Below are 10,193 nucleotides of genomic sequence, written 5' to 3'. Positions count from 1 at the left end.
ATTCAGAACAAGTTTGAAAGTGCAGCAACATTGAGGATTAGGAAGCAAACCCAATATTAAATAAGTAAGTTAATAAGTACCCAAACAAATGTAAACATAAGAATGAATATGGCCTAGAAGGCTCAATGTTGTCATATTAAATATTTCCGGAGGTAGTCGCGATAGTACACTAATGGTGCTTGTTACCGGAATAAACCGGATCTATGTATATCACGCAAAGGACCACAAACATTGATAACACAACTCAAAGCCTTCGTTGAATGTTTTCATTGCTACACTAACAGCAATAACAATTAGGGATGGTAAAGAAATATATTCAAACCTTGCGCTGATCCTTGTAGTGTTGCAAAACAGAAATACATTTATTACGACCTTCAAAATTAGCCCATAAAGACTGTAAACGCTTTGACTTAGATAAAATTTCGCACTCTTTTTTATTTCGAATGTTTGCTGGGTTAATTCAAACTTTTGCAGCGGTATGCAACTATCCGCCTCTAGCTTCTCTAAACATGACTTAATATTCTTAACATACGACTTTTAAACGTCAAGCAAACCATGTTCGTTTACTTATCGGGATTTTAGAAACATTGATTATTGTTCCCTTGACGAATCAGTCCAGTCGGTCGAGTGGAACACGATTCGTACCTTGACGTCGGTTGATGATCAGACAGAGTTCCTCCAAGACAACATAAATAGGCTATTTGATGATCATGTTCCAGTAAAACTAAAAGTATGCAAATATAAAAGTAGACCCTGGTTTAATGCCAACCTAAAACATCTAATAAACCAACGAAACCATGCCTACTCTCGCTGGAAAAGGTACAGCACTGCAGAAACGCTTACCTTCTTCAAAACAACTCGCCTTGCTGTCAACAAAGCTATAAGGTCGGCCAAGGCAAATTATTATAAGTATAAGTTCAGTGCTGCCTTGAGTACCAGAGATACGTGGAGCAATATCAAAAAAATCGGGATCGTTAAGTCCTAAGGAGAACTGTATGATCTTGCTGACGTTAACATTAACGAATTAAATGCCAGCTTCGTAAGACTACCTACTTCAGTCGCCTGCCTGAGTGTGCTAATTTAGATTCCAGTCTTTTTGCGTTTATGTGTGTCGATGACTGTGATGCACTGCAAGCCCTACTTTCTGTGAAGTCGAATGCCATGGGGTTTGATGGTATAAATGCCAAGTTCTTAAAGATCATTCTTCCCATAATCCTTCCCCATTTAACTTATTTGGTCAACTCTATTCTGACCACTGGTATTTTTCCTAAATGCTGGAAAGCTGCTAAGGTTATCCCAATTCGTAAGCAAAATAACGAGTATCGGCCTATAGCCATACTCCCTTTTCTATCAAAGGTCGTTGAACGAATTTTGCATGGGCAGATTACGAAGTATGTTCACGACAATAAGCTCATTAAGTTTATTCAATTTCTCGAGTCATGCAATTTCACTTATTAGATTGTATCGTGGCGACAGGACTCAGGCCATTTGTTTAGACAGTAGAAAGTCTGACTTCCTACATGTTTCCAGAGGCGTCCCACAAGGCTCTATTCTGGGCCCTCTGCTATTTGTTCTGTACATCAATGACTTGCCAAATGTGCTTAAGTTTTGTAACGTCCATATTTATGCTGATGATGTGCAATTGTATACATGTTGTCCCCGTGATGGTACCGCTTTGTGTGTAAATAATCTGAATTATGATTTGAATCAAATAGGTGTGTGGGCTTCTAAGAACGGCCTATGTCTTAACCCCAAAAAAGTTGAAATGCATCGTTATTAATAAAAAGTCGTTCCCTACTCATGCTTTGGACAACATAGTTATTGACAATTCTGTCATCGAATACGTTGACGCTGCAAAAAACCTAGGACTAGTTTTTAATAAGACCTTGACATTGAAAGACCACATTTTTATCACGGTAGAAAAAGTGTATGGCATGCTTCGTACACTGTGGCTAACTCAATATTTCACTCCCCTAAATATTAGCATACTTCTAGCGAAAGCGTACCTAATACCTAATCTCCTTTATGGATGTGAGATTTACTCAAATTGTGACTACCCTGCAAAAATCGCGAGTACTCCATGCATGCATGTATGGAGTACTCGCTATGGACCAACCGAGTGCTCCAAAATTAACCACAATTCATACAAAAAATATGGTCCAATTAAAATTGCGATGTCCTAGGACGGGACCATATACTCCAGCTCCGCATTACATCAGAGTAATCCATGGAGTACCTACAGTCCAATAAACATCGCGTAGTGATTACAATCGTTAAAAACGAGCAATGATCGGCTTACAATATGCTCGTGTACAAACATGAGTTGGTCCATTTCTGCATTACAGTGGAGTATAATGGTAAGTACTCCAGTGGACCACATGATCCAACAATTTTTGCAGGGTATGTGTGTATGAATAAACTTAATGTTGCTTAAGGGCCCATTACTGGTACTTAACATAGACTTGACTTGACTTGGCGTAAACTTGGCAACTTAGCCACGATTATACTCCACTTAGCGCATACAATCTGGCATCATAATCAGAGTTGAAATTTATTTTTAAATAAATGTCAATTTGTATGACAAAATGTCAAAATGAAATGGAAACAAACAAATGGCATCTCAAAATGTAAACGTCACTTAAAACTTACATAGAAAATCAAGTGTTGCCAAGTTTTGAGTAATCAGTAACATGCAATGTTCATTTAACAGAACTGTAAGTGATAGTTCTCAAGTCAAGTCAAGTCTATGCTAAGAATGAGTAATGGGCGCTTTACAATAATATTGCTAGATATACATATATTTGGGTTAAAAGAACTTGAACACGTTTCACATCACGCTGAAAGGTTGCTAAATATTTCTTTTCACAATCTTTTAAAAGTTAAAACACTGACTATCCTTCACAAAATTATATATACAAAGGAACCTAATTATTTATATCGGAGGTTTACGTTTCTTCATTCATCGAGATCAGCGCTTCTTCTCACGCACATAAGATACCGTTTGCTAACCTCTGGACGGCAGTTCTTCGTTACTTCCATACGCCTATGGAATGCTCTTCCCGCAAGACTTAGACAAATAGGAAATGCTCGGCACTTCAAAAATGAGTTAACCACTTTTTATAATGATTTGTAAGCCGAAACTATTTTTGTATTCTTGCTAATGAAATTGTATTATCTCATCTTGCTTCCTTTTTCTTTTCCCGCTATTGTCTAAATGCTGATTTCTATTTGCTTAATCTAATAATCATATTTGTATAAGTATCATTTCTATTTTTACTGATATTATTGTTGTATAGTTTTATTTACTTGATGTTAATTCTATTGCCATATTAATTCATCTTAAATTTAACTATTTACAATTCCTGACTAGCACTGTAAAAAAATTTACCAAATTGTTGTGATATGAAAATTTTTAATAAATAAATAAAAATATGCATTATTGGGTAAAGATGTTTGAAAAACGCTAGATTACAAATTAATATTAAATGAATCGACGACGCAATGGGGAACTACTTCTATATCCCACCAGTAGATATAAAGAGGGTATATTTTGGATTGATTTTGCGTGTTTGTTTGCCACATTTTCCTAAAACATAATTTGTACCCATCTTTTGGGTAAACATTTGTGAATTTACCCATATTTACCATATATAACAAATTTATCGGGTATTTACCCTTTTCGCATCTTTATGCATGATTCGTCGTATGAAATTCTTGCTGACTCATCAGACCTAAAAGATATTAACATAGGACAATTTTTTTACCCGAAAATTTTCCACCCAAAAAATATAATAACTATTAAAATAGGCCCCTGGCATAAACATCTGTAATTTTATTTACAACAAAATGCATTCCGAAGTCATAAAATTGTATAAATAGTTTGTGTTTGCACAATAAAAATAAAAATATGTAACTTAATAAATAGACACCCTGATAACTCATATTTTAGTCGCTTTATTTGCGGACTCCTATAAGCGTATCGTCATTGGTATTGTTTAAACTTTTAGAAACTAAACGTTTCTCTCCGATGATAGTAAGCGTGTAACCCTACAGATAAGCCATCTCAGTTAGTTCAGGAATATATATAAAGACGGTTATGCAGTTTGTAAAAATTTGTATACCGTCATTAGTACCGCGTACCTTTACTAAGTAGGACGTGACATTTTAAAACTAAGCTCAATTTTTGGGAATATAACCCAACTACAAAATTTAATACAAAATAATATAATATACATATATAAAAAAGTTGTATTAAAACGGCGTACTCTGCATTACAAAGCAGCGGTAAGTGTAAAGTGCGTCTCATAACTATAGCACACATTTTTGCTTAGAGAACTAACTGCTGAGAAATTTTTGGGATACGCAATAGAAAAAGATAGAAAATTGTAGAAAAGTACAGCTGTTTATCCTCTTTCGTTATGCCTGTCGTAAGTGAAGATTAAAATACCAAATTGATGCAAGGGCTTGTGTAGCGCAACCCTTTCAAAGTGTTGCCAGCGCAAAATATAGCTTCTCCAACCCAATTGTCAACCTCACCTACCCGTAGGGAGTTTAGTTTTTAATTTTACTTAATACATTTAAAAATTCTATTATACATATAATTTACTAAATTTAAAAGTAAATTATCCTCCAGTTGTTCCCATTTATCTACAATGGCACACTTCAGTTCGTTTGTGGAGCTATATTGGTGGTTTTCAGCATAAACTCTACGGGCTAATAATCCCGATATATCTATATATATAAAAAGAAGTGTACATTTTGATTGTCACTCCATAACTCGAGAACGGATAGAAAGATTGCCATGAAATTTTTAGGATAACTTAATAAGAACCCGGAGAGTGTTTGTGAAAAGTTTTTTTTTCCGGGAAGTTGACCAGGGACCGATTTATTCTAAACTGTCGTATATATGGCTCCATTTGCCTGAAATTTGGTATGTAGGTAGCGTTATATCTAGAATAAAATGTCGGATAATTTTTCTTCCGGGAAGTGGACCAGGATACATATTGGTGACTAGGGTCTCGATAAATAGGACAAAAAGTGGACCCGGGCGCCCCTAGAATATGTTTATACAATATGGATATCAAATGAAAGCTGTTGATGAGTGCTTTAGTACAGGGTAGTTTCCATACCTATTGGTGACTACGGTCCCGAGATATAGGCCAAAACGTGGACCCGGGCACCCCTAGAATGTGTTTATACAATATGGATATCAAATGAAAGCTGTTGATGAGTGCTTTAGTACAGGGTAGTTTTCATACCTATCGGTGACTAGGGTCTCGAGATATAGGCCAGAACGTGGACCCGGGCACCCCTAGAATGTGTTTATACAATATGGACATCAAATGAAAGCTGTTGAGTGCTTTAGTACAGGGTAGTTTTCATACCTATTGGTGACTAGGGTCTCGAGATATAGGCCAAAACGTGGACCCGGGCACCCCTAAAATGTGTGTGTATTTTGGATAATATCAAACGAAAGCTGTTGCTGAGAGCTTTTAAGTAATTTTCATTGTGATATTCGATTTAGTCGCATCAACCTGGCAAAACTGATAAATATGCATGCGAAGCCGAAATAAAGACATGAATTAATAATACCTACATACCTATTTACATATGTCCTATTCGATTTGCCTGAATTTGGTATATAAATTTGCCTATTAGTATTTCCGATGTTTTTTTCCGGGAAGTAGACCAGAGACAGACTGGGACTGCGATTAGGACTGGGACTGAGACTGAGACTCGGAGTGGGACTGGGACTGGGACTGAGACTCGGAATGGGACTGGAACAAAATACATACCACCCTCTGGGACTGGCAATAAGACATGAAGAAGAATGAGAAAAACTTGAGAGAAGAGAAGAGAGAAGGAGACTGAGAAAGAGATAGAATGAGACGAAGATGGAGATAGATGAAGCGAAAAATACGGAGGGAGGAGTGAATACAAAGATTAGGAAAAAGTGTAGAGGGGCGAGGGAGAGTTAGACGGAAAAAGCTTATTAAAATGTATGCAGATATACAAATTTAGGGCAGAACAACGTCTGCCGGGTCTGCTAGTTCTCCATAAGATTAAGGTCGGGCGAACAAGCTGGCCAATCCAAAACATTAACTATATTTTCAGAAAAAAATATTTTTTTTCTCGCGACTGACATGTATGGGTGTTTTGTTCGCCGTTTTTCACTATTTGCTCGTGAAAAGGGAAGAAGACTGCATTGAAGTACATTTACGTAATGTGAACTCCTCATTCTTGAACTCACAAACTGCAGCTTTAGTACGGCGTCGCCTGTAAATGCTCCCCAAACCATCAGAAAACCACCTCCGAAATTTCTCTTTGAAAAAATTTGGGGCTCCTTTTTCAAATCTCTCAATATCCTCTATTTTCGTCCGGAACATCTAAGTTCCATTTTTTCTCATCTGAAAAAATAACCTGCAACAAAAGGCGAGACATAAATATGGGTTAAAAAGAGCAATTAAACTTCGCTACTTGAGACCAGCTCATTTTCATATGTTTCTTGGCAAACTCAATGCGAGCATTTTTATGTCGCTCTGTTAAAAAAGAGCAATTTTAAATTTTTGGCGGCAAATATTTTGAGCCTCTTGGAGAACCCTCCATATTGTTTCACCGTTAGCTTTGATTTGTACGTACAAAAAAGAAAAAGTTCGTTAAGCAGCTACTTTTATTAAGTATTCTAGTGATTATTTGTGTGAATAATATATTGCCGTTTATATAAAATGTATTATTTATTAAATTAAACTTGTATAATAAAGCAAAAGTAAATTAATTTGTAAAAATGAAAAAGTGCCAGACGTGTGGCTAAAAATCAGTTCTTGGAATTATTGTTTGCTTCCTTCTATTTTGACAGGTCACGGTAGAATTTTTCGGCTGCTTTTGGTGTTGCTGTGCAACAGGGTTGTTTGACACCGGTGGCGGAGTTGCCACAACCACTCCCCCATTAGAGACCTTCGTAGGTTGCGAAGGGAACGAAACTCTTTTGTGTTGTTTGGTATGCGAAGATGAAAACTTGTCTGTGATAGCCGGTGCAGATTGGAATCCCGATTTCTCTGTCTGGTCGACTGTTTGAAACTGTTGCTGATCTTTGGGCTTGGCAGTTTGCAGAGGATTCGGCTGACTGTCAAGCTGTTGATCTTCTTTGACGAAATATGCTGGTTTAAGTCTGCTGACTGACACTGTTTTTTCAACACCATTAACATTTATTTTGAAAACGTAGTCATCTATGCGCTCTAGAACTTAATGGGGCCCAGAGTAGGGATGCTCCAATGGCCTTTTGATTGCGTCAATTCGGAGAAATACATGCGAAAAGGTGTATAAATCTTTCAGAACGAACATTTTAGATTTTGTGTGATCAGCTGTTCGAGTGGGCCTTAAACTTCTTATGTGTGCTCGAAACTTCTGAATAAAAACATGGTGATCCACTGGTGTGTCTTCTGATATGAAAAACTGGTCAGGAAGGCGCAATGCAGTGCCGCAAACCAAGTCTGCGGGCGAGGCATTCAAATCTTCTTTAATGCTTGTGCGAAGACCAAGAAGAACTGTGGGCAAAACTTCCGGCCATGGAACATGATAGTTGCACATCAGCGCTGCTTTAAGTGTTCTATGCCATCTTTCAACAAGGCCATTAGATTGTGGGTGTTGTCCTGATACGATTAGCTCCGATCATTCTCGTCAAAGCTGTGAATAGGGCTGATTCAAATTGGGCACCCTGATCTGTAGTAATGGTGAGGGGTGTGCCAATTTGGGTTATCCAGCTTGACTAAAACGCAGTACTTACGGAAGCAGCTGTCATGTCCTTTAAGGAAACAGCAACTGGCCACCTAGAAAATCAATGACATCGATATGCACATGGCTAAATCGGGTATTTGGAACATCAATGTTTTTTGGTGCTAGCCGGTTGTGACGCTGGATTTTGAAGCGCTGACAAGATACACAGTTGCGAGACCAGTTCAGTGCGTCCTTCTTGATGCCCGACCAAATGTATTTTTGTCCAAGTGTGCGTGCCGTGATTCAGCCCCTCGGATGAGATGGCCGATGAATAGTGTCAAAAGCTGTTCGGCGCAAGTTTTTTGGAGCTTTAACGAGGTATTGTTGTTGTTAGTCAGCCGCTGGAGCTCTTCATCATCTTGCTGCTCCTGTTGAATCCTTTCAGCACTCAAAATAGTCGGCATATTGATAGCTTTGATTCTCGACAGAGCGTCGGCTACTGTATTTTCTTCTCCCTTCAGGTATATGATTTCTGTGGTAAATTGGGATATAAAACCAAGTTGATTGAGCTGACGCGGAGAGGCTTTGCTGGCTTTCTGAGCAAAAGCGTAGACGAGAGGCTTGTGATCTATTTTGACTCTGAACTGCCGGCCCTCCAATATGTGACGAAAGAACTTAATGACTGCAAATATTGCCAACAGCTCCCTATCATACGTGCTGTATTTTGTCTCGGTAGGACTAAGTTTCCTGGAGAAAAAACCCACTGGTTTCCACATGTCATCTTCAAACTGTTCCAACGATGCGCCTATAGCGGAATCGGATGCGTCAGTTGTGAGCGAGAGTTGAGCGGTTGACAAAAGAAATACTTTACGAGTCCCTGCAGCTACGCTCTGCTTGCAAGCTTCGAAAGCTTCCTCCGACTATTTTGTGAAAGGTACTTTCCTTTTGTCTTTCTTCTTAGCACTTTTCAAGAATGCATTGAGCGGTGCTTGAAGCTCAGAGGCATTTGGAGCTCATTTGCGGTAATAATTTATCATTCACAAAAACCGCCGCAGATCCATAATAGTTTCTGCTTTGGAATATGCCAGAATTGCGTTGACACGATCGACTAGAGGCTGATACCCCCGCTGATTGATTCTATAGCCCAAGTATATTACTTCCTCCTTTGCAAACTGGCATTTGCTCAGGTTTATTGTGTGATTATTTTCACGCAGAATTACAAAAATTTGTTTTAGGTTCTGGATATGCTCCTCACGAGTCTCCGAGGCTACTATGAGATCATCAATGAAACTTCCAACAAAGTCTATACCTCTCAAAATATCGTCCATGTGACGTTGAAATGTTTGCGTGCGTTGCGTAGTCCTGGATGCATCCCAGAAACTCGAACAGCCCAAAGGGGGGTGTGACCGCTGTCTTATCAATGTCCTCCGGAGCCATCGGGATCTGGTGATATGCGCGAATAAGTTCAATCGTTGAGAAAATCTTTTTGCAATGGAGTCGTTGAAATATATCATCCGGAACAGGCACAGGATACCGATCAGGGACAGTTTGCAAATTGAATCGCCGGAAATCTCCGGAGGTACGTCAACCTCGCAGTTTTTTGGGTACCATGTGAATTGGGCTGGCCCACTTTCTGCTGGAAGGTCTTCAGACACCCAAGAAAGAGGTTAATGTCATATCTGGCTTCCTTAAGTTTTTCACCAGCTATTCGTCGTACTCGTTCAACCACAGGTGGTCCCGTTGCTACAATGTGATGTGCCACACCCGTATTTTGATATGTTGCTGCAGAGGCACGGGGATTGGTTATGTCGCTGAATTCATACAGAAGTTCACGGCACTTCTTGTCGATATGCGCAGTGGAATCCATGGTTGATACGTTATAGTCTATCGCCTCGACAAGGTCTCCAGTCGTTGAAAGCGATGTGTGCGGGTCAATCAGTCGGTGTTTTTTGAGATCTATCAGAAGACCAAAATACGCAATAAAGTCAGCCCCTATTATTGCAGATTTGATGTCGGCTATAATGAAGGGCCATGTAAATGCTCACCGGAGACCGAGATTGAGTGTGACTGGTTGATGGCCATACTTATTAATGGCTGTGGAATATGCTGCGTAGAGTGTGAATCCTGTGGAGCGTATCTTTTCCTTGAAAAGAGCTCGCGGTAGCACTGAGACTGCAGATCCGGAGTCAATAAGGAATTTGAGATGAAAAGATTTATTGTAAATATGTCTTTTTTAATAGGTGGGATGTGACATGATCTTGTCGGCATGATCTTGTGGTGCACAGTGGGTAGTCATTTCGGTGGGTTGGGTTCTTACCAACCTTGCTGTCCTGCTCGATAAACAGAAAAATAGGTCCTATCATGCCTTTGAAAAAACAACTGACAAAAAGCGCAGAACTAATTCAAAACGCTTATAAATTCAAAATGACAGACCGTTAAAACATTCAAAAGTTTAATATTAAAAAAAAATTGCAAAGAGA

The 10,193-nt window shown here is 38.9% G+C and overlaps 1 protein-coding gene across 1 annotated transcript in view; it reads left to right on the top strand.

The window, feature by feature from the left end:
- The first annotated feature begins 4,060 nt into the window (after positions 1 to 4,060).
- LOC137245903 (uncharacterized) overlaps positions 4,061 to 10,193 on the top strand; it is a 93,113-nt gene continuing 86,980 nt past the window's right edge. Inside the window, exon 1 of the mRNA XM_067777094.1 lies at positions 4,061 to 4,284. The gene's annotated coding sequence lies outside the window, so the exon portion shown is untranslated. The remainder of the gene's footprint in view (positions 4,285 to 10,193) is intronic.

Source organism: Eurosta solidaginis, chromosome 3 (genome assembly GCF_040869045.1).
Source record: "Eurosta solidaginis isolate ZX-2024a chromosome 3, ASM4086904v1, whole genome shotgun sequence".
NCBI classification, from domain to species: Eukaryota; Metazoa; Arthropoda; class Insecta; order Diptera; family Tephritidae; genus Eurosta; species Eurosta solidaginis.
Note: the sequence above shows the minus strand (reverse complement) of the source record. Positions and strands in the feature narration are given on the sequence as shown.